General features: G+C 36.0%; 1 pseudogene; it reads left to right on the plus strand.

The window, feature by feature from the left end:
- The first annotated feature begins 1935 nt into the window (after positions 1-1935).
- On the plus strand, positions 1936-16314 carry LOC131070556 (polygalacturonase-like; annotated as a pseudogene).
- The last annotated feature ends 7215 nt before the right edge of the window (positions 16315-23529 follow it).

Below are 23529 nucleotides of genomic sequence, written 5' to 3' on the forward strand. Positions count from 1 at the left end.
TTCACTGCCCCTTTTGCCAGTCAGCAACAAAGAACTTTGGACCTGAAAAAATGAAGAGTTTGGGATTGGGAAAACACCTCAATGAGGTCTTCAAATAATTAACACACCTCCTATTACAATGCCTTCAAGATTCAAGGCATGGATTATGCTCTTCGAGCATTCCTTGGGCATTCTGCCACATAAAATTCATGAAAACAGTGAACTCACTGTTGGATTACAAAATGAGAAAGATTTAAGGATGAATAAGATAAACTTTCCATCCAAGAAGATATTCAATTCCCTTGGCCAAATATCTAGGTCCTTATTACATTCATTTGCTCACTCAAATCACCTTTGAGTGCAAACTTTGAGTTTTGTTAAAGCTACTAGCCAAATGACAAACACTTGCCTAGTATTCACTCAGTTGCATATTCCAAACACATTCTTTCATACAAAAAGAAAGGAAATTACATTATATACACATGGATCAACTTGGAAGAATCCATTGGAGGGATCCCAGACCTGGATCAACCGAGTTGACACATTTTACAACTCCAAACCCCTGGCAGGGCAGCAGATACATAGTTTACAAATATTTTTGAATAAGCACCTTGCAAATATTACATGAGAAGCCTTATTACATCCACATCTCAAATTCCAATAAGGTACAATACGGATTTGTACAGCTATAGTACGAACTGCCCTTCAAAAGTAAAACAAAAAAGGTCATAAAAGCCAAAAAAAACTTGTTTTCTATTAAGTTACTCTTGCAAATCCAATCACCAACCCTTTCCAAGGAAAAGGGATGCCTTATATAGTTTCTCTAGTTGGTTTCCATGCCCTTGTATGGACAAGAGGCTTCAATAATTACGTTTTTCAAGAAAATGACAGTTTTGACAACTTTCTTAAGCCAAATGACAACTTTTCTTGCTCACAAAGGCATTTTTTACAACCTAGAGTTATCAACTTGCCTAAAAAACTTAGAAATTCTTAGAAACACTAAACAAATATGTTTCAATTCTCTTGAAGCCATTAGGAGACCTTTTTGGCAATTTTTTACATTTTTGCCAAAAATTGTCAACTCAAGGCCTAAAAAGCAAAACTTGATCTCTAGAGCCCAAAATGAGATCAAAACTACTAAACATGATCCAAAACAACCTAAAACAAAAAAAACAATGTAACATAAGACTTTAAAAACATAAAAGCATGAAATACCCAAAAATGGGAGTTTGACTCAACTAGGTGCTCCTGCACCAGGATGCGTGTTTTGCTAAGAGGGTGAGTCGAAGTTGTAAATATCCACAGTGATAGTACAAATTGGGGAGCCTTTACCAAAAGGGCTTTAAAGAGGGGAATTGTTGAAGGCTGCAATGGGCAAGTGTATTAGGTTTGAAATTTGAGGACTAGAGGCCATGGGTGGCAGAAAAAAAATTAATAGATAAGAATAGCTATAGAGAAATAAAAAATATTCAATGTTACCATTGTGATAGGTATGACCATTTTGAAAGAGATTGCAGATTGGAATCTTGTAAATTTTTAATCATTTTATGTAATCATTACACGTTCACATCAAATCATATCAAACACAAAAAATTGAACTAATCAAACAAAGTATCTAACTCTCGTTTAATACTAAAGTTGGATCTTAGTTTGATTATTTCCACTAATGAAATTATATTTATCTTAATTGCCAAAATATATTACCATTATCATGGCCACTTAGTTGGTTATCAATTAGTTAATTACAACCTAATTGGTTATCAATTAGTTACAACTACATTTTGGCTACAACATATATTATTCGATCTGCTACAAAGAGGAACTAATTGTGAAGAAGATTAAATTATGTGTCAACAAAACAAGTACTCAATATCCATTTCACTGCAAGTCACAACTTAGTAGTAATCAAACAATTTCTAATATAGTATATAAACTGGCTATAATTCTAACAGATTGATGGCTCGACTAGGTCAAAATATTTATGTGAAGAATTTGGTCTTGTTGGCCTTACATTTGATCATCATGGTTGTTCAAGCCAAGTTAATCACAGAAAGTAACAGATATCTTAGGGCTTCTGCAATATTTCTGGATGCTACTCGGGCTAGTAATGGAAGAAGCTTTAACGTAAAAAATTATGGTGCAGTGGGTAATGGAGCACACGACAATATTGAGGTCCCTTTATCATTTATTCTTTTGTTACTAATATTAGATATTATTTACTACCACTTGTACCATTTTTATCTTGAGTAACAGAAAGTTTACATCTTATTAACAAGGACTACAAAATATTGTATCTTATTAATATTCTAATGCTATTCAGATGTTTACTAATGCATGGAATGATGCTTGTAAAGTGACGTCAAAAACTTTGTATGTGTCGGGTAAAAAGACTTTTCTGGTTAACAATCTAAATTTCCACGGACCATGTCAGCCTGGCTTCACATTTCAAGTCTAAAATTTGAACATAACCCTAAAGGATTCAAAAACGATGGATCTAATACATGAAGTCCGTTTTGTGGAAATTTCATGTACATGTATGCTAAATTCCATTTGTCAAAATGTTGTATACATGTATGCGAAATTACTTACTTTTCGTTTAAGTTAATAACTATTAATTCATAGGTATACTTGGGTACTCCTATCCATACAAGATAGTTATTAGTCCAATTCAAGACAACATCTAAGAATACGGGTTGGGTATTTGTTCATTTGTGATAGAATCCACACGATTGAGATATGACACCTATCTTCCTTAAGCATGGGATAAGTATGTGCTCTTTATAGAGTATTATGACTCATTGGAACCATTTGAGTCCTAAGTTGCATCCTTAAAGACTATACTTCCCATCGGAAGTGGATCAAGGTGATCATCCTTAGACTTATTAATCATATATACAAGCTTGAATATATACAAGTTTGAAACCCACCTCAAAATTCGGCCTATGGCATTATGGATTCAAGTGATCCTTCCTAATCCTCCTTAGTATGAATATCTTCTATTCTATTATTATGTTAATAATTGAACCCCCTCACTCAATGATTATCTTGAGTAATTATTCACTATAATTCTTACAAGTCTAAAATCACATCTTTGATTACCTACGTACTAGGGACATAGTCCATCCCTAAATTGCCTATATACATTGCTTCTAAATGGGATAAAGAACTATTTAGTTCTATCTTCTAACTAAATTTGATATAAATTATATAGTGGGTATTCAACCCTTTCTAAAGTCATTATCCGAGACAATTCCTTTGTGGTCACTACACATGTTGGGATGCTCATAAAGTAAAAAGGTTACATATATTGGCCCCTTTCTTGTTTACCTAATTCCATTAGGTCCTAATCCTATGATCACATCACCCTTATCCTATGTGTCCAAATTAAAAAAATCATAAAATCCACCTAAAATAATTAATTTGAATAATCACATTAGGTTTATTAAAATTTATTAAATTAGGTTTTCAAGCTATTCAAAATTTCCTATCCCTTGGATCTTAACTTCACAATGTCCCTTATTACTCACTAGTGATTTATAGGGATGGTTTTATAGATGTCGTTATTCAAAATTTATTAGGTGATCAATGTAGTAGCTCAATCACGATGACATTACTCGTAAGCACTAGCCAAAGACATTGTTTATATTGAAAGTTGCTAGTTTTCTAAGTTTCCTACTCTTGAATTATGCTTACTAACCAATATAAAAAAAGTGCTACTTATTCATTCATCATAAAAAATCAATGATTCATTGAATGGGAAATAAATCTGATACATAACCTTTTAATGAGATAATTACATCAAAAAGCTTCAATTATTCTCTGCATAACTTACTATTCTAATTAGTGCATCTTTCAGTGGAAAGTGAAACTAAAGAAGTGACAAGTGCTTAACATATATACTTGAATGGATCATTTGTCAACAACACAACATTCAACGTTCACGATGAGTGGGAAGGCATGAAGTAGTGTTTCTTCTACTATTAGCAAAGATGGATAGGGAAATGCAGAAGAATTAGAAGATGAAGATGACAGAAGGTGAATGATGACAGTTGTTGTCTTGTTCTTGGTCCTCTTTTTTGGTTACTAGCAATTGTTTTTTCCTTGGCTATCAATCCTCTATTTTGGTTTGGGATCTAGGTTTTTTGAAACTTGGGTTCCTCTTCATTGGTGAGGAATTTTTGGTCATTCTTGTGGTGCACCCAATGGAGTGGGGGGTGGGCTTTGATTTCAGATGGAGGATCTGAAGCAAGGAAGGAGTGGTCTACTATATTGGTGGCCCTCTATTCTCTTAGTGCTTTTCTTGTTGTTTGCTTCTTGGTCTTCCCTATGTTTATTTAGTTGGAGTTTCCCTTAGTGGTTGTTGTTGATGGAGGGGGTCCTTTCATTGGGTTTTTTGTAGTGCGGCTTGGGGCCATTGCCCTTGAAGTTGGGGTTGCCCTCCCCCTTGACCAAGGTGACTTTTTTTCATGGAGGCTATGTTTCTTTGTCTCCTACCTATAACCAATTTAAAAAGAAAAAAAAATAATTATAGTTAAATCAATAGACCAATACAATATCTAAAGATCTGATCTAAATAATGCAAGGACATACGCTAACTAACTATATTATGCATCATTTAAGATATGATAAATCTTAAGGGTAGGATTTGCATTGTGATTCAATTAATGTTAACAATGTTTGTAATCTATTAATTGTATTCTTTAAGTATGTGTTTTATTAAAATTTTAGATCTAATCAATTTTTTTTTTAAATATTTGTATTTTTATTTAGTTATTTTTCAATTTAAAATATTTATTATTTATTATAAAAAATATTAAATTATTATTTTATTAATATTTTTCATTTTTTTATATTTTGACTTTGTACTTAGTTTATTCTATTTTTATTTTTATTTTTGATTTGTTTAAATTTTTTTTTAATTATTTATGTCTTTTTACAAAATTACAAATAATAATTAAAAGTTATTAAAGTTAATTTTATTTATAATTATTTATCTTAGAAAAATTCTAATTTATTTTAGAACAATTATATTTGAATTTTTCTTTTAATTTGTATAATACATTTAATCTCTCTCTCTCTCTCTCTCCTTCCTATCATTATCTCTCCATATCTATACCTCTCCCTCTCTCTCCTCTCTACGTTACTCCCTCTTTCTATATCTTTTTATTAATCTATCCTCTATCTATATATCTCTCTAAATATTGTTTGCACATTCCTCGTTACTCCTCCCCATGTATGTCTCAATTTATCTCTCACACTTTCACACACACTCCTTGTTTCTCCCTCTCTATCTCTATCTCTATCTCTCCTCCCTCTCTCTTCTCTCTATTGCCTCCTTTATCTCCCTCTTGATGGCTTTTTCTCTATCTTCCCATCTCTTCCTCTCCCTCTCTATCTATATCTTATTATCTCTATCTTTCTTTTTTAACTCATGTTTGGATCCCTATAAGTAGATGCATTAGGTTTATTTTTTAAAGAATACATATAATAACTAGGTTTATTTTTTAATAGAGATATTTGTATTTAATTTTTAAGATAATTTCATTTAAACTAAATGAAATCGTTATAATTGGTTTTATTATGTATATTTTGAGATAAAAAATAATCATTAAAATATATATGTTTATTTAAAAAAAAATATTAACAATATTATAAATGATAAAAAATGAAAAAATTATTTAAAATAGACATTTTAGTTTTTAAAATACAAAGAAATCCAAACAAAACCTAAACAATATATCATAAATATTTTTTATAATATCTTAAATTTAAAAATATAAATCTTAACTTTACAAAAACCAAGTCTTTTTTTTTAAGAAAAAATAATAATCACTTTTGACGTATCACTGAATACAATAGTATTGCCTACAACAAGTACTAATAATATAAAATCTAAAATTAATAATTAATAATTAGGTTTAAGATAAATTTTATTATTAGAATTATAACTATATATATTTTCTAATTAAATTATGAATATATTCTTAAGAAAAATGTATGTTTTCACTATAGTTTTTATATTATATTATAATTGTTAATATTATTTTATTGAAGTGAGAGTTATAGTGAATATTATAGAAATATAACTAAAAAATATAATTTTGAAATAACAATAATTTATAGTTATATTAATTAAGAATTGCAACAAATATTTTTATTACAATACTATAAAGGTGAGAACTCCCCACTAGGAGGCAATTGCTATAATTATAATTCTATCATTTTTTAATTAAATTAGCTTTATATTTTTTAGAAAAATATATCATTCCTATTATTTTAATTTTTTTTATAATATAATTATTTATATTATTTTGTTGAAGTAAAAGCTATAGCTAGTCTATTAGGGTTTTATGTTTTTTCCCGTCTCTTCTAATTTTTGGCATTTGTGTTCCGTCATACAACAAACATTGCAGAACTTTTTAGGTTAAAAAATGGCCATGAGTAGCTCCAAGATAGCAGTTGTTGCTTTGGCATCTGGCATGAATGGTTCCACCAATCAAGTAAGCACAAAGATTTGTTTCCTGAAAGTTTTTTAATGAGGTATGCCTTTTGATAATTCCTTTGATGTGGTTTTACCTACTCTGGAATTTGATTATGCATGTCAATAGTTAGATCTTTTTATTCTTATTTGTTATTTTATTTGGAGAGACCCCCTGAAAACATGCTTTATAATTAGGCTACCAAGGCATGGACCCCTTTTGGGATCCACCTTGTTGGTGTTGAAAACCTTAACAAAGGCTTTTTTTATTTTGTTTTGTTTTGTGGAGGTTAATCATGTCCAACTCATTTTTAAGAACGGTTCATGGTATGCTAGGTCATGCTTACTTGTTTTTGAACCTTGGTCTTGAGACTTCTTTGTTTGTGACGATAAGAAACTCTAGGCCATAGTTTAGGTTGAGTTCATAGGTTTTTCTTCAACTTGTTGAAAGTTTCTTTCTTCCATTGTGGCATCTCTTGGGAGGATGGGAGGATGGTTTGTGTCAAACCAGATTCGTTCTATCACGCTCATCCCCAGCAAAATGGTGTGTATTCAAATAGATTTGGCTCATGATATAAAGGACATGATTGGTATTTAGATAGGAAGCGTTCATCACACTCATGTGTTATCTATTGAATTTGACTAATGCATACTTTCACATTGTCAATCTATGGAGGACAAGGTTTAGGACTACCTCCTGACTGCTTTGAGAGCTAAGGTCACCTCACGAGGTTGAAGATCCTTCGAGTTCTTCTTTAAAGGCGACTAAGCCAAAATAAAAAAGGATGATGATGATTCTTGAAGGCAAGGCCACCTCACCTATAATTTTGGCAAACAAGCCATAAGAACCTATGGTTCCTAATTTGGCACTTGAAGTTTAGGGAAAGGTATTAGTACCACCAAAACTATTGAGGCTCCACTTTGTCAACTGAGGGTTCAAACTCGTCAACTAGCCTCAGTTCTTTCAACTAAAGCTAATTGATCACGTCAGTCTCATATCCCATCTAAGAGTATGGAGGAAGGTGAGATCTTCCAAGAGAAAGAAAGGGGTGGATTGTGTAGGTTTCCACCAACCTCCACCTTCTTACATAACTAGTTCTCTTCCGTTGAGAATGATGATGACTTGAAATAGTATATTACATGATTTTTATCTCATAGAATGTAAGAGGTTTCACTGACCTTCCCAAGAAGTATTCTATGAGGGATACTTTGAAAAATTATCTTTGTATTGATGTGATATCTTTAGGAAATCAAAATTTCTTCTTTCATACTTTCAGCTACATGTCAGGTTATTTGGCTAGCTAGTTTGGTTTTCGCTTTGAATCATGAGACTACTCATGGAGGTGTTGTTACTCTTCTTGCTCCATGGTGGTATTCTTATATTAATGACCATGCATATAATCCTATCCATCAGCTGGTTGGGATCCGCATGTCAATCAAAAATCATTATTCTCAGATAATTAATGTTTATGCTCCCAATGATGTTGTTGAAAGATGTACCCTTTGAAAATTGATCATGGATTCAATGGCCCCCAATACTTGGGTTAGGTGTAGGGATTTGAATATGTTGAGGTGGCATCTGACAAGGATGGGTTAGTGCATTTTTGTTGGATAGCTGATGAATCAGAGGTGTGGCTATACATGCATAATAATTTGGGGCTTTACGATCTTATTTACTGCCACTTTAACAGTTTCTATCTTGAGTAACAGAAAATTTACATCTTATTATTACGGACTCCAAAATCTTATGTCTTATTAGAATTCTAATGGTTTTCAGGCGTTTACTCGTGTATGGAATGATGCTTGTAAAGCGTCGTCTACAACTTTGAATGTGCCAGGTGGCAAGACTTTTCTGGTTAACAATCTAAATTTCCAGGGACCGTGTCAGCCTGGTTTCACAATTCAGGTCTAAAATTTGAACATAACCCTAAAGGATTCAAAAACAATGGATTAAATACATCTCATTTTGTCAAAAAATTGTATAGTTCTATGCAATTTGTATTTGTAGTAAGAATAGTAATCCTTCTTCAAAGTTTACCATACTCTAGATTAATTCTATGTTTGATCCTCATTCTGTAAATTTGTGCACTGATTCGAGAATATGGTAGTAACTCAAGACAAATTTTTTATTTTTATTTTACTAGGTCGATTGAACTATTGTTGCACCAGAAAATCCGAGCAGCTGGAAGAGCATATATGTGTGGTTGTTGTTCGAGCATCTTCAACAATTTACATTGACAGGGAAGGCACTATTTACGGAAAAGGAAGTAATTGGTGGGGTAAACATAAAAGTAGGCCAACGGTTAGTAACCATTTACACTGCTGAACTTCTCTCTGTGTTTCTAGTTTCTGATACAGAATATATGTATAATTCTACCTAAACTAGAACCTGAATATATGTAAAAATTTTCCTAAACCTGCACAGTAAGGTTCTAGTTTGAATTTTCAAACAGAATTCGCAGATGAATGAGGAAAAATTAATAAAACCTGTAAAAACAGAGTATTTTTTTAATTAGCTTACAATAAAGCAAGCAAAGGCAGTTTTTCAATACACATGAATAAAACAGAAAGCAGCGAGTATCTTCCATAAAGCATGAATAAAAATAGGTCCGTAAAGCATGGGAAAAAACTACTTACATGGGCTAAAATTATAGATGCATATCATATGACTTTCCTTTTTCCACAGGCCATTCAATTCAATGATGTGAAAGGGAGTGCACTGAGTGGACTGAAGGTGACAAACAGTCCTCAATTTCATGTCACATTGACAAATTGTGACACTGTCCAGATCGTGGGTATTGCCATTCAGGCACCAGAAAGCAGCCCAAACACTGATGGAATTGATACGTTCGAATCCACAAACATGGTCATAAAAGATTCCACTATTGGAACAGGTAAAGGAATGAGGAATGTGGAATATTTTCATTTTCAGATTTTGTTTTAAATAAAACAGTTTGAATTTCCAAGGGTGAATTGTCTTACTGATAAATATTTTGGATCATAAATAGTTTGGATTATATTTCATGATTCATCAGTAACATTCTTTGGTTATTAAAGTACACTCTATGATACATCAATGATGTTATTTGATTACAAGTTAAAAAACTGATAAAATAAAATGGATGTGACTATTATAATTAAAAAAATTCATATCATAGATTAATTATGAACTGAGATTTTTTCTTTTATTCTTAAATATAATATTAAATAGCAGAGATTATATGTGAATAGAGACATATGAGTACATGGAAGTTTGATGACTGCAGGAGTTGACTGTGTGGGGATAGGTAATGGGTCTTCAAATATTAACATCAATGATATCACATGCGGTCCAGACCATGGAATAAGGTGATTAACGCTCTAAATAAACACAAATCCTTCAACAGCTAATAATAATTTATGTCTGTCTAAATATTTTTATCTTTTTAAAAATAAATGGTGTAAAAACTTTATTGAAACTCAAAAACAAGAATTACAAAGAGAGCCAAAGCCCCGGGCCCCAGGATAGAACCATCAAGCCAGCCTCGCTTCAACCAACTACATAACCATCCATATCCTCAGTAAAAATCTTCTGCATGTCCTGAGATTGATTCTCGGAGAGATGCTCCCAACCTTCAACTTTCCAAACACTACCATGTTCTGAGGCCCACTTTGCCAAACAATCAGCTACTCTATTCCATCCGTGAGGGATGTGGATGAAAGATACCTGCTCCATTAAAGAGCTAATATGTAGAATCTGCTGAACAATCCTTGCCAACTGCCACTGGATCCCATTCGTCTTCTGCTCATTCAACAAGTTAACAATGATTTATGAATCTGATTCAAAAATCACTTGCCTTTGTCCTTGTTGCCAAGCCCACTCTAGGGCGTAGAGAATAGAAAATCCCTCCATAAAATTATTAGAGTGCCTCCCTTTATGAACCGAAAAGAGGAAAACTACCTCCTCCCTACTATTCTGCGAACACCACCAATTCTAGCTGGGCTTGGGTTACCCCTAGATGAGCCATTAGTGTTAATCTTGACAATCCCATCTTGAGGGGGTATCCACCTTCCCACCCTTTGCACCTTCTTCGTAGCCCATCTACCTCTCCTGACACAAGTTGAGGCAAGAGACAACTCCTGCAGGCCAAACCTACTCACAATGTCTGCCTCATCTCTTCTCAGTGGAAAATTCACCTCACATTTAGCTTCCACTATCTCCCAGATCATGGCAATGATCCTATTCCAAACTTGTTGAACAAACAATCTAACCTCATGAAAGATCCTTTTGGTCCTCTAGAGCCAGATCTGCCACAGAATGAAGATGGGCCCAATATACCAGACAATTTGGAGGAAGGAGGACAAGATAGGAGGTCTACCCAAACTACTTCAAAACTCCACCAGAGAATCCGCGTGGACACAAGGATGCTTCCACACACCCCACTAATAATACCAAATAAGCATAGAGAAGGGACATCTGAAGAAGAGTTGTGAGCAATCTTTCTCTCAATTACCATACAAAACACAAATAGAAGGCCTTAGGAATCCCCGCTTGTAGATATTGTCCTAGGTAAGACATCTATTCAAAGCTAAGGTCCAAGTAAAGCAGTTACACTTTGGCCAAGAAAAATTATTCCACACTTGTTTCCACCAGTTCACCTCTCCTTCCTTAGGTCCTTGGTTCAACAATTCCCGGTATCCACTAGCCACCATAAAAACTCCCTTAGGATTTGGAGACCAAGCAAGCCCATCCCTTCCCTTGAGGAAGCTACAATGTCTACTCGTTAGAATACCCTGCAACTCTGCACACTCTTCCTCCATTCCTGCAACCGGCCACTCATTAGGAGCCTTCCACCGCACCAAATCCAGCTTACCACACCTATACACAGCCTTAAAGTCACTCACCCTTGACCATCACGCCTCCAAAAAGCTTTGGCTCAGATTCCCAAGGTGAGTAAACTTATCAAGGATGGGAGGATATCCATCCCAAGAATCGTTCTAGAAAAGGACCTCTTCCCCCTTCTACAAATCCAAAAAATCCCAAACTTAATGAGAGCAGCCCCCCTCTTGAGAGTGTACTAGATCGAAGAGCCCTTTCCCTCAAGCGAATACCTTTGGATTTCCTCCATTGGGATCCTCGACATATATTTGTTGGCCAAAATCCTAGCCCAACCTCAATCCTACTCCACACACTACCTCTAGTACAATTTAGCAGCCAGTGCTTCCCCAAAAAGAATAGATTGGCTTAAACCAAGGCCCCCTGACTGCTTTAGGCTACACACTAGGTCCCAATTGACCAGACTCCATTTGGATGAGGAAAGATTGCCTGCCCATAAGAATTGCCTAGCCAGAGAGTCCAAACCCTTCAAGAACCACTTAGGGGCCACATGAAGCATACATCGATAGATCAGAAGAGCCTCAACCATCGACTGAATTAGTTGAACCCTCCCTGCAAAGGATAGCCATCTGTGAGTCCAATGATCAACCTTTGTGTGAAATTTATCCGAAATGCCCTGCCAAGATGCCCTAGGAGGGTTGCCAGGAGAAATAGGAATACCCAAATCGATCAAGGGCAAGGAGCCAACTTGGAATCTCAATATAAGAGAAATCCTCCTTTGAATAGTTTCAGGAGTATTAAAAAAGATGATAGAATATTTATCCTCATTGATCAGCTGGCCTGAGGCTGCAAACCTTTCTCAAATTAGTAGCTTCTCTGACCCGAGCTAGCCCCATAAGGGTCGTGTCATCCACAAACTACAAATGTGACTGCGGCTGCGGGTCATTATCCCATCTCCAACCCTGAATAATACCCATACCCACATTATGCTTAATCAGCCTCCCCAAACCCTCAGCCAGAAGAATGAATAAATAAGGTGAGAGAGGGTCCCCTGGAGAAGACCCCTGGAAGCACCAAACAACTCAAGATGGTCTCCATTAATAAGCCCTGAGAAAGAAGTAGATGTAACACAACTCATAACCCACTAGACCCACTTGTCAGCAAAACCAAAGGCCCTAAGGATATTTTGAAGGAAGGACCACCGGACTCTATCATACGCCTTAGCCATATCTAGCTTGATAAACATAGCTTTTTCCTTGGATGAATCCATAGAATGAATATTCTCCGTAGCAATGACCACACCATCTAGAATTTGGCAACCTTCCACAAAACCACTTTGCTCCTCAGAGATGACATTCCCCAAGCACTTCTTCAATCTATCTGCTATCAACTTAGAGATGATCTTATAAACCACATTGTAGAGAGATATAGGGCAGAACTGTCCTAACCGGTTGACCCCATCACACTTGGGAATTAGAGCAATGAAAGCCACATTCAATGCCCGAAGCATCTGCTTGTTCCTCTAGGACTTCTAGACTACATCCAATAAATCCAGTTTGATAATATCCCAGAACTCTTGAAACAATTCCACCAGGAACCCATCCGGTCTAGGAGATTTTCCTCTCCTCATCTAAAAGACAATCCTCTCAAGCTCATCCAATAAAATAGGACATAAAAGTTGCTCATTCATCTCCCTCGTGACTAGAGATGGAATGCAATCAAGAACCTGATTCTCTACCATTGAATCCCCGGGGGGTCCTCCCTGAATAGGGCCTAAAAGAACTGTAATGATTCCCTAGAGATCTCCTACAAGGATAAGCACTGCTCACCTCTATCATTAACTAGAATAGGGATGAAATTTCCATGTCTTCTTGCTTTCACTGAGTTGAAGAAGAAAGTAGTGTTCTTGTCCCCCTCCTTCAACCAATAAATATGAGCTCTTTGCTTCCAGTATATTTCTTCCCTGAGCTCCCATTCCTCAACCACCTTGACAGCTCTATCCTCCTCCCTAAGCAACTCCTCAGATAGTCCATGCTCTTTGATTTTGCTAGAGATCCCATTCAACACAAGTTGAGCAGCATTCTTCACATGAAAAAAATTCCTGAAACCCTGGCGGTTCCACTGTTTAAGCTGAAACTTAACAAATTATAATTGCTTGGCAAAAGAGTACACGATAGTGCCAAATGGAGGCTTCCCCCTCCTCCACCACTCCGCAACAAGACCCTACAGAGAAGGATCCCGAAGCCACATAAGTTGGAATTTGAAAGAAGGAGAGCAAGCTACCCGAGCCGAAGAAGAAACTAGCTTGATGGGCCAGTGATCTGACCCTCTCTAGTCAAAAATCTCGGTACTAGTGGACCACCCTCCACCAATCCAGAAACTAGAGACTAGGAAATGATCCAACCTCTCTGCAATCCAATACTCTCCTATTCTCCTATTGTTCCAAGTGAACAAACCATTGCCAGGCTTAATGTCAACAAGCTACAACAAGGATATATTATCCTGAAATAGGACAGAAGAAGGTTCCAATCACATGAGACCCCCTTTCTTTTCACTCAACTCAAGGATGGCATTGAAGTCGCCTGCCATAATCCAAGGATAAAAAGGGGCCAGCCTTCGCATACAAGAAATACGGGACCATAAGTTTTGCTTACCGTGAAAATTTGTAGCGGCATAGATTTTACAAAACAAGATGGATTCCCCAGTCTCAAGACTAGAGATGACCCCGGATAAAGAAGATCTGGAGGCAACCCATCAGACCGGGCAAAATCTTAAAGGGTTCCAAAGACATGCCACCCCTCTAGTGGATCCAGCTGCCCCAACACACTGACACTCACCTCTCCCCCACAACTTTGGCACTACACCCATCATACTCTCTACAGACAGTTTAGTTTCTTGCAAAAATAGGACATCAGGTGAATGATTCCTAATCAAATCCTGAACAACTTTTTGTCTAGGGCCACTATTCAAGCCCCTCACATTCCATGAAAGAGAAATCATTTAGGGGGATTGGAAAAGTGAGAATCCAAAGTCTTTACTGACCCTGACTCAACCAAGTTCTCCCCCATCAATTTGATCTTATCTAGATCCTTCTTTCTGCCAACCTTTGAGCTCTTCTTTGAAGCATTTTTCTTAATATCTTTCTAATGTAGACCCAAGAGAGTGGAGGACTTATTACTTTTCCCTCTAGCCGAATCAAATTTCAAATCTATCGGAGAACCCTTCCCCTCAACCAAATTCTCCTCCAAACCAGGAGTGAGTCCCAACTGGACCCCTACTGGCTGATCCATCTCCATCTGTTGGCTTCCAACCACTAGCAGGGCCTGGGTAGAGTCCTCAATTGCACTTTTCGGAACCCCCCCTGATGTACCTTAATCTAAAGGGGTTAACCCCAGATTTACTTCCTAGTAGCTAAGATCATCCAGGACCTCGAATCTGTTGAAGGAATCCTCCCCCTGTCTCTCCTATAAGGGCCTCTTTTGTCCTTGATTCCTGTTCCTTGTCTTAACTGCGACAAAACCATCAGCACCCTCAACCTCAACCGACATGACAGCTTTCCCTTTCTCAGCCCTATCTGGGCTCAGGTCTGACTGTTGATATTGGCATACCGCCAATTTATATCTAGGAAATTTATGCTATAAATAACCATACTCATGACACAGACGACACCGAAATGGTAGAGTCTCATAATCTAACTATTGAACCCAAGAATAAGAATTTGCACACATATCTATAGCAACTGGTAGTTTTACTAAGATCAATTTCAACACAAATGTGCACGAAGGTCATTACCTTTCTCCCCAGGGTTTGCGTTGAATATCCCACTGGCCTTCCTAACAGAGTAGCAAGCATCCATAGCACATCCTCTCGACAGCATTCCACTAGAAAACATGGTAGCCGAACCCACACTAGAACCCTATTTGGGAGCTCCTTAGAAGGATTAAACCCTGCATGCAAAGGTTTGATGAATAAACCCACTTGGTTGTAAAAATATAGGTTGCCTTCAAATACCCTATGGTGATCCTCCATGGAATTGAAAGTAACCATGAAATAGTTATTCGCCAAGAGCATAATCCCCATTTACCCTTTCGGTGCCCAAGTCCTCTATGCCCAGTTTTCCAAAAACTGCAAGGACACCCTCATTCCCAAAAACTGCAAGGACACCCTCATTCCCAAAAACTTGCAATAAAGGGAGTGTTTTGAAAAATATTCAATGTCTTTAGCTATCATCTCAGGAGGAATAACCAATTTCAGCCTCTCACTGCATCTCTCCAAACATCCATTAATCTTCATAATGCAAAAACTACCAGCGCTCCCAGTCCCAAAATCAGATGAAAAAATATTATTGTTAAAAGTCTTCATACTCTAAAGTTGGGGTTTTGAGCCCACCGCAGCCCGGAAATCCATAGCTGACGCAACTAGCGAAGGCTCACCACCAAGACTCGACATCAGAAAAACAAAAAATTAAAACACGAGGGCCAAGCCCCCACACCCCAAAGGGGCCACACAAGGAAGCATGGCTCCCAAGGCACCCACCCTCCAACACCATCGAGAGGAAGGCCTGCCGACACCCCCAGACCCACGGGAAAAGAACCGCAGCAACCTGGATCCCCACCCCCATGTAGCTGAAGCCCAACCCTGTGCAGCCTCAGCCCCACCATCGTGCAGCCTCAGCCCTGCCTCCCAAACCCCCGCAGCACCCCAGTCACCCAGTGCTGAGCGAAGGAATACCCCCACAACCACTAAGCTCCCCCAACACCTTGGAAAACCCTTCCCCACCGCACTTGCAAACAACCCACACACGAACTAGGGCCACGAAACCCTAGCTTGGCCGCTCGAACACCCCTGCACGCATGCCATCGATTCAAAAAATATTGGTCTGTCTAATTATGTTAGGCATGAGAAATTCTTTATTTAATTTGTATAATATTCTAGCATTGGAATTCTTGGAAGAGGAAACACAAAAGCAGATGTCCATTCGACTCACATGAATGGTGCCAAGTTGACATTAACAACGAATGGATTAAGAATCAAGACATAGCCAGTATAATAATTATTTCAATAATCTCAAATTGAATCATTGTTGTTTTAAAAATAACAAAAAAAAAATGCTTCTATATGCTGAGGATAGATGAAATATAGAATTGCAATAAAGGAGAACTACAAGAATCATTGCATTTATTTTTACTTTCATGGGATTTTCAACAGATTACACTATTTGAAATGTTCATTGACAAACTGTCTATGATATAACAGGGGGGTTTTGGCGTGGCAAGTGATATAACATATGAAAATGTCCAGATGGAAGACATAAGCAACCCAATAATAATTAACCAATTCTATTGTGACACTGGGTCTGGTTGCAAGTCTCAGGTAGACATCTGATCTAAATCCTTAATTAAACTCAGTTCTTGCTTTCAATACAATTGAGATCTGATTCGGAGTTCACCTTTTCATTTGATGTAGGGTTCTGCTATGAAAATCAGTAATGTAGAATATAGTAATATCAGGGGCACATCAGCAACAGAAGACAGAATCACATTGTCATGCAGGCAAAGCGGATCTTGCACGGGCATAACAATGCAGAATATAGATTTGCTAACTCGCTCGGGGCGCAAGCCGCTTGTAATGCCCAACACGTAGAGGGTGAAAATTTGATTCCTTCACGTTGTCTAGGTAACAATGTCCAATGATATAACAGAGCTATGAAGTTGTCTCTAATGTAGTAACCTCTTTCTTAAATCCCTAAAAAGTAATGTAGTCTTTAGAATAGTTAGCAATTAACAAGTTGGATCTCCGCTGATGGAAAAGGCCATTGGTTTTAATATTTTTCTTGTCATTTCTTTTCCAAAGATAATGGAAACGGGAATGTACCTAATTTTTTTTAGTTAAACTTAAATGCAGTTCGAGTACACTCATTTCCATGACAAATCTTAATTTAAAAATAATTAAATTTATTTCGCAATTTTTTTCACATTATTAAAAAGTTTTCTAGAGAATTATTGATTGATATATAAAAACAAGACAACCTTTTTGGGAAGCATCAATTTGTTCTAAAACTTAAAAGAATGGAATTAACAAATTCTTCATATTACTTGGGAAAATTTGTCATGTTTTGTTGGCATTACAGTAAGAAAGATTGTTGGCATTTCAATATCAGGAGATTGTTGATATTCAATAAAGATATTGAGAAGGTTGTAGAAGATTATTGATATAACTGAAGAAGGATGATAACTATCTTTATAACATTATTTTGTCATTGATGTCAAGAAATTGATTAGTTTATTCAGTATGATGTTGCCATACCTTGAGAAGATTGATTTGAAGAGAATTAAGATGTCGGTAAAAGACACAGAAAGAATGTGATGAATAAAGAGGAGGAATAAGTTATTCAATGGGCAACTATTACCGAGTTAGACAATGATGAGATCATGATGTGTAGATTGTTTTGATATCCTACATATGTTGTTGATTGTAAAGTTATTACTATACTATGTCACCGAGTAAAGAACCTAGTCGGTAAACCCTAAGGAACCTAGTTGGTAAACCCTAAAGTTATCGATATCGGTTAATGAAGGCGAAATGTCTACCGAGTAAAGTTTAGTATTTACCGAGTTGCAACCGAGTTATGATAGTGCACATTGGATGGATAAAAACATTATTTAATGAAGGACAATGATTAGCTGGAGATGTATAAATGATTGGTATGTCGTGCATGAAGTTTGTTAAGGATCTATGGCAAAGGAAAATTGGCAGGAAGATCTACAGCACAGATTGAACCACAATAACCTTATGCAAGTTCCAAGAAGGGAATGAAAGTCCCTAGGTAAGGTAAAACATTTTCAAATTAGAAGGATACATTGAACCTAGTCAAGTTTAAAGATCTGATGGCTAAGATTGATCATGAGAAATGTGCTCAAGGAGAGTTAGCGGTTAACAATTGTTTATAAAGAACCAATTGTTAATAAACAATGTATGTGGGCAAGTGTAAGCACAGGAATGCTACATAGTGATTACCGAGCACAAAAGCTTGAGGACCTGTTTGAATAACAGAGTAGAGAGCCTAGCAGAGGGACAAGATAAGTCCTATGACTAGATTGTTTTCCGCAAATAAGAATTTGCTTTAGCATTTTAGATGTGAAGTTGCAGATAGATTTGTATTACTGTTATTTTGTAAGTGATAGAAAATCTCTTAACCAAGTGGACTTAACAGTCTTATTTGTAAACCCTCTAGAAAGGTAACATTCTAAATGAGTGTTTGAAATCCTTTGACAAGGTCACTTCTAACAAAGTGAAGACCCTAACAAATCTGACGAAAATCCCTTAACCGGGTCACATCTAGCAATGTGTTTGTAATCTTTAACAGGATTTGCTTTAAATCGAGCATACTCTAGAAGAGTATATTTCTTAGTGGGTCCGGAATCCCACAGTGGTTTTTCCCTATTTGGGTTTCCACGTTAAATCTGGTGTTATGAGTGTTATGATGATTATGTGTTTATGAGTTTCCATGTTTAGCAGTTTTTGGTTATGTTGCTGAAGTATAAGTTACCAAGGTTGAATCTATTGATTTTATGGAAGTTGAAGTTTGTATTATTCACCCCCCCCCCTCTCGTCTTGTTAGCTATTGGCATCTGTACTTTACCTTAAGTATCAGAACTATCAGCTAGTATCAGAGCTTTGGACTCCATAAGAAAAAGTTTAAAGGTACTTGAGGCAAAGATCCGAAGATGTATAAAAGGGATGCACTGAAGTTGAACAAGTCAAGTTTCTCCACATGGTGGAAAAGGATGAAGCTACATTTACCTGAAATTGGAGAATATGCAATATATTATCTGGAGAATGATTACATTGCACCGAGCACCAACCCTATGACCTTGGAAGAGATAAAGGCAAAGCAAGAACATATTCAAGCTATGATTGAAATAACATCAGCATTGACCGACTCAGAGTTTAATGATCTAGAAGGCTGTAATGATTTAAAAGCAATGTGGACTAAGCTCATATCTATGTATGGAGGTGATGAACATGTTCAAAGAGCTAAAGTAGATAGTCTAAGAGGACAACTTGAATCCATGAGAATGAATGAAGGTGAGAACATAACACAATACAGTACAAGAATAAAGGAGATTGTCGATTAAATTAAAGGAGCAGGTGGAACTATTGAAGAAAAGGATATAACAAGTAAGTTGTTGAGAACCTTTCTACCAACTTATGCTATTAGAGCCTCTCCAATCAATGAATTAAGGTTTGTACCTAACATGTCAGTTTCTTTGGATGCTACTATTGGTAAGCTACATGCATTTGAGTTAAGTAATTTTGATAATAGTGGGTCTTCAGTAAATAAAGTAGAATCTGCATTCAGTTCTTTTCATATTGGAGAATGTGTTGATTACAATGATAGAATGAGTAAGTACTCTAAAGGGAATCACAGTGGAGCAAGTGAAAGATTTCGTAAGAACATGGAAGAAGTGCACAAACTATATGAAGAAATCAAGATGCAAGAAGAGTTTGAAGCATTATTATCCAGAAGGTTACCGAGAGGAAAAGGTAAGTATAAAGGAAAGCTACCTTTAAAATGTTTCAATTGTGATAAAATAGAACATATAGCTTCTAACTGCCCTAACAAAGAATCTAGTGAAAAGAGAGAATACTGAGATAACAGGCAGAAAGATAACCAATACAGAGGACATCGAGACTTCAGAAGGAGAGATAGAAAGACATGTCTAGTAGCTGATGAGGAATCCAACGATGACAAATCTGATGAAACTGATACAGAGGAAGTTGTTTATGTTGCTATTAAGGATGGATCTGATGAAGAAAGGTATGCAGAAAAAGCCCAAGAAAGGTATGCAGAAAAAGCCCTAATATCTCACATAAATAATAATGATTCTTGGATCATAGAAAATGGATGCTCACATCACATGACAGGTGATAAACACAAGTTTGTTAAATTAGAAGACTATGATGGAGGCTATGTAAGATTTGGTAATGATGCACCATGTCTAGTGAAAGGTAAAGGATCTATAACACTCCTTGACAATGCTAAATGTGATGATGTATACTGGGTTGAAGGATTGAAATACAATTTTTTGAGTGTAGCACAGTTAAACAATACAGGATACCGAATAGAATTTCAGAAAGGAATTGTCAAAGTTCATGACAAGCATGGAAAGTTAGCTACTACTGGGACACAAATAAAAGGTAATACATTTCATCTTGACTCAACTCAGAACAAATGTCTTTATGCAAAGATAGATGATGCCTGGTTATAGCATAAAAGGTTTTGTCATGTAGATTTTGATAATCTGATCAAAATAAGTAAGAAGCACCAAGTAAGAGGTCTACCGAGTCTTGAAAAACCTGAGAATGCTATGTGCTGAGGATGCCAGATGGGTAAGATGACAAGATCAATCTTTACAAGTAAGTCCTACACTTCTAAAGGAATTTTAGATCTAGTACACACTTATCTTTGTGGTCCTATGAAAGTTCAAAGTTATTATGGTGATAAATATTTCATATTATTTGTGGATGATTACTCAAGGATGATGTCAGTCATGTTTTTAAAAGAAAAATAAGAAGCTTTTCAAATGTTTAAATGGTACAAGGCAAGAGTTGAAAATGAAATAGGAAGACAACTGAAATGTCTTAGATTTGATAGAGGAGGAGAATTCACTTTTGATGAATTTAACTTATTTTGCAATGATCATGGTATAAAGAGGCAAGTATCTGCATCGAGAACACCTCAGCAAAATGGGATAGCCGAGAGAAGAAACAGATCAATTGTGGATTATGCAAGAACCTTGATGATAGAAAATAGGGTACCTCAAACATTTTGGAGAGAAGCAATCAGCACTACAGTTTACACCCTAAACCAAGTTCAACTGAAGAAAGGAACTATGAAGACACCATATGAGATCTGGTATGACAAGAAACCTAATGTAAGTTATTTTAAAATCTTTGGAAGTAGATGCTATGTTCACAAAGAAGATAGAAATGGAAAGTTTGATTAGAAACGTGAAGAAGAAAATTTCTTGGTTATTCTTCTAGAAGTAAAGCATTTAAATGTCTAATCAAATCATCTAACAAAATAGTGGAAAGTGCAACTGTGAAAATTATGAAGGAAATTCCAAAGAACGAGAAGATTATGAAGAATTTGTTTATGTTCAACCGAGAAGTCCTACCGAGAAAGCTGCTAAAGAAAATGAAGATAATGTCCAGTTACTGAGTGATGAAGAAGATCATATAGAACCTATCGAGCCTATATTAGCCAAATATGTCAGAAGACATCATGCATCAAGTTAGATTATAGGAGATAAGGATGATCCAGTGATGACAAGAAACAAACTGAGACAGAACACATGTCTGATATCTGAATTTGAACCGAGAATAGTAAAAGAGGCATTTAACATTGAAGATTGGGTAAATGCTATGATAGAAGAGATTGATTAAATCAAGAAGAATGACACATGGGCATTGATCCCAAGACCAAAGGACAAAAATGTAATCGATACTAAGTGGATTTTCAAAAACAAGCTAAATGAAAAAGGTGAGGTCATTCGCAACAAAGCAAGACTAGTTTGCAAAGGTTATGCTCAAGAAGAAGGAATAGATTATGGTGATACTTTTGCACCTATGACTAGACTTGAGGGAGTAAGAACATTGTTGGCATATTTTGCTTTCAAAAATTTCAAGGTATATCAAATGGATGTTAAATCTGCATTTTTTAATGGTATACTAGAAGAAGAAGTTTACATTGAAAAACCTAAAGGATTTGTTGAATATAGGAATAAAGATCAGGTATGCAAACTGAACAAAGCCTTTTATGGTCTAAAACAAACACCTAGAAGATGGTATGAAAGATTGCATTCTTATTTAATCAAGATTGGTTTTATAAGGACAAGTGAAAACAACAATATGTACATGAAGAAAGCTGAGGACAATGGAATACTGATCTCAGCCATATTTGTTGATGACATTATATTTTGTGGAAATGACTCCTTATGCAAATTTTTTGGAAATGAAATGAGCAAAGAATTTGAGATGTCACTAATCGGTGAGATAAAGTATTTTATAGGTTTACAGATACTGCAAATGAAAGATGAGATTTTCATTACTCAATCCAAGTACATAAAGGAAATCTTGAAGAAATTTAGAAAGGAGGATTCTAAACCAGTAAGTACTCCTATGACTACTAATTGTAAACTATCAAAGAATGATGAATCTGCATCTATTGATGAGACACTTTACTGATCTATGATTGGGAAATTAAAATATGTTGTGTATAGTAGACCGTATATAGCACATGTAGTAGGTATTGTAGCAAGATTCTCTACAGATCCTAAGGAAACCCATATGATAGCAATCAAGAGAATTTTCAGATACCTAAGAGGCACTGAAGATTATGGCTTAGTATATGAAAAGAGGAATAATTTTGATTTAAAAGTTTATACTGATGCTGATTGGGAGGCAACATAGATGATAGGAAAAACACAAGTGGTGGAGCTTTCTTTTTGGGAGAAAGACTAGTAAGTTGGCTTAGCAAGAAACAAGGATGTATTTCTTAGTCTACAGTAGAAGCTGAATATGTTGCTGCGGCATTGAATTGTACCAATATAGCATGAATAAAACAACGGTTGGAAGGTATAAATGAGAAAGTTACTGAGCCAATAACTATATTCTATGATAATACTAGTGCCATTAACATTTCAAAGAATCCAGTAATGCACTCTAAGACAAAGCATATATCTATAAAGTATCACTATCTTAGAGAAGAAGTTCAAGAGAAGAAAGTTGTGCTAGAATATATCAGTTCAAAGGAGCAATTAGCAGACATCTTCACAAAGCCATTGCCAAGGGACATTTTTGAGTATCTCAAAAGCAAGTTAGGGGTCCTACCCCTATCTTCTACTCACTGATTAAGTTCGGTGAAAGAATCAATTCGATGAATCTACAGAATATTATGTGTGGATTGATGCTGATTTATGCACTTTAGAAGGTTTTCTAAAGGTGTGTAGGAAAAAGTGAATAGAGGCAAGTTGATCTGACTGAGACTAAGATGATACACAGCAAGGCAAATCACTTCACAGTGGAAGAAATCGTGATTTAGTTCTTTTACTTTTTGGCATTGTTGTCAAAGGGGGAGAAGACTATAAATGGTTGGAAGACTAAATGGTTGACTAAATGGTACAACCCTGAATGATGGAAATAACAGAAGATTAAGGACAAGGGGAGAAGATTGAAAAATAGAAAAGACTAA

The sequence above is a fragment of the Cryptomeria japonica genome, chromosome 2, assembly GCF_030272615.1.
Source record: "Cryptomeria japonica chromosome 2, Sugi_1.0, whole genome shotgun sequence".
NCBI classification, from domain to species: domain Eukaryota; kingdom Viridiplantae; phylum Streptophyta; class Pinopsida; order Cupressales; family Cupressaceae; genus Cryptomeria; species Cryptomeria japonica.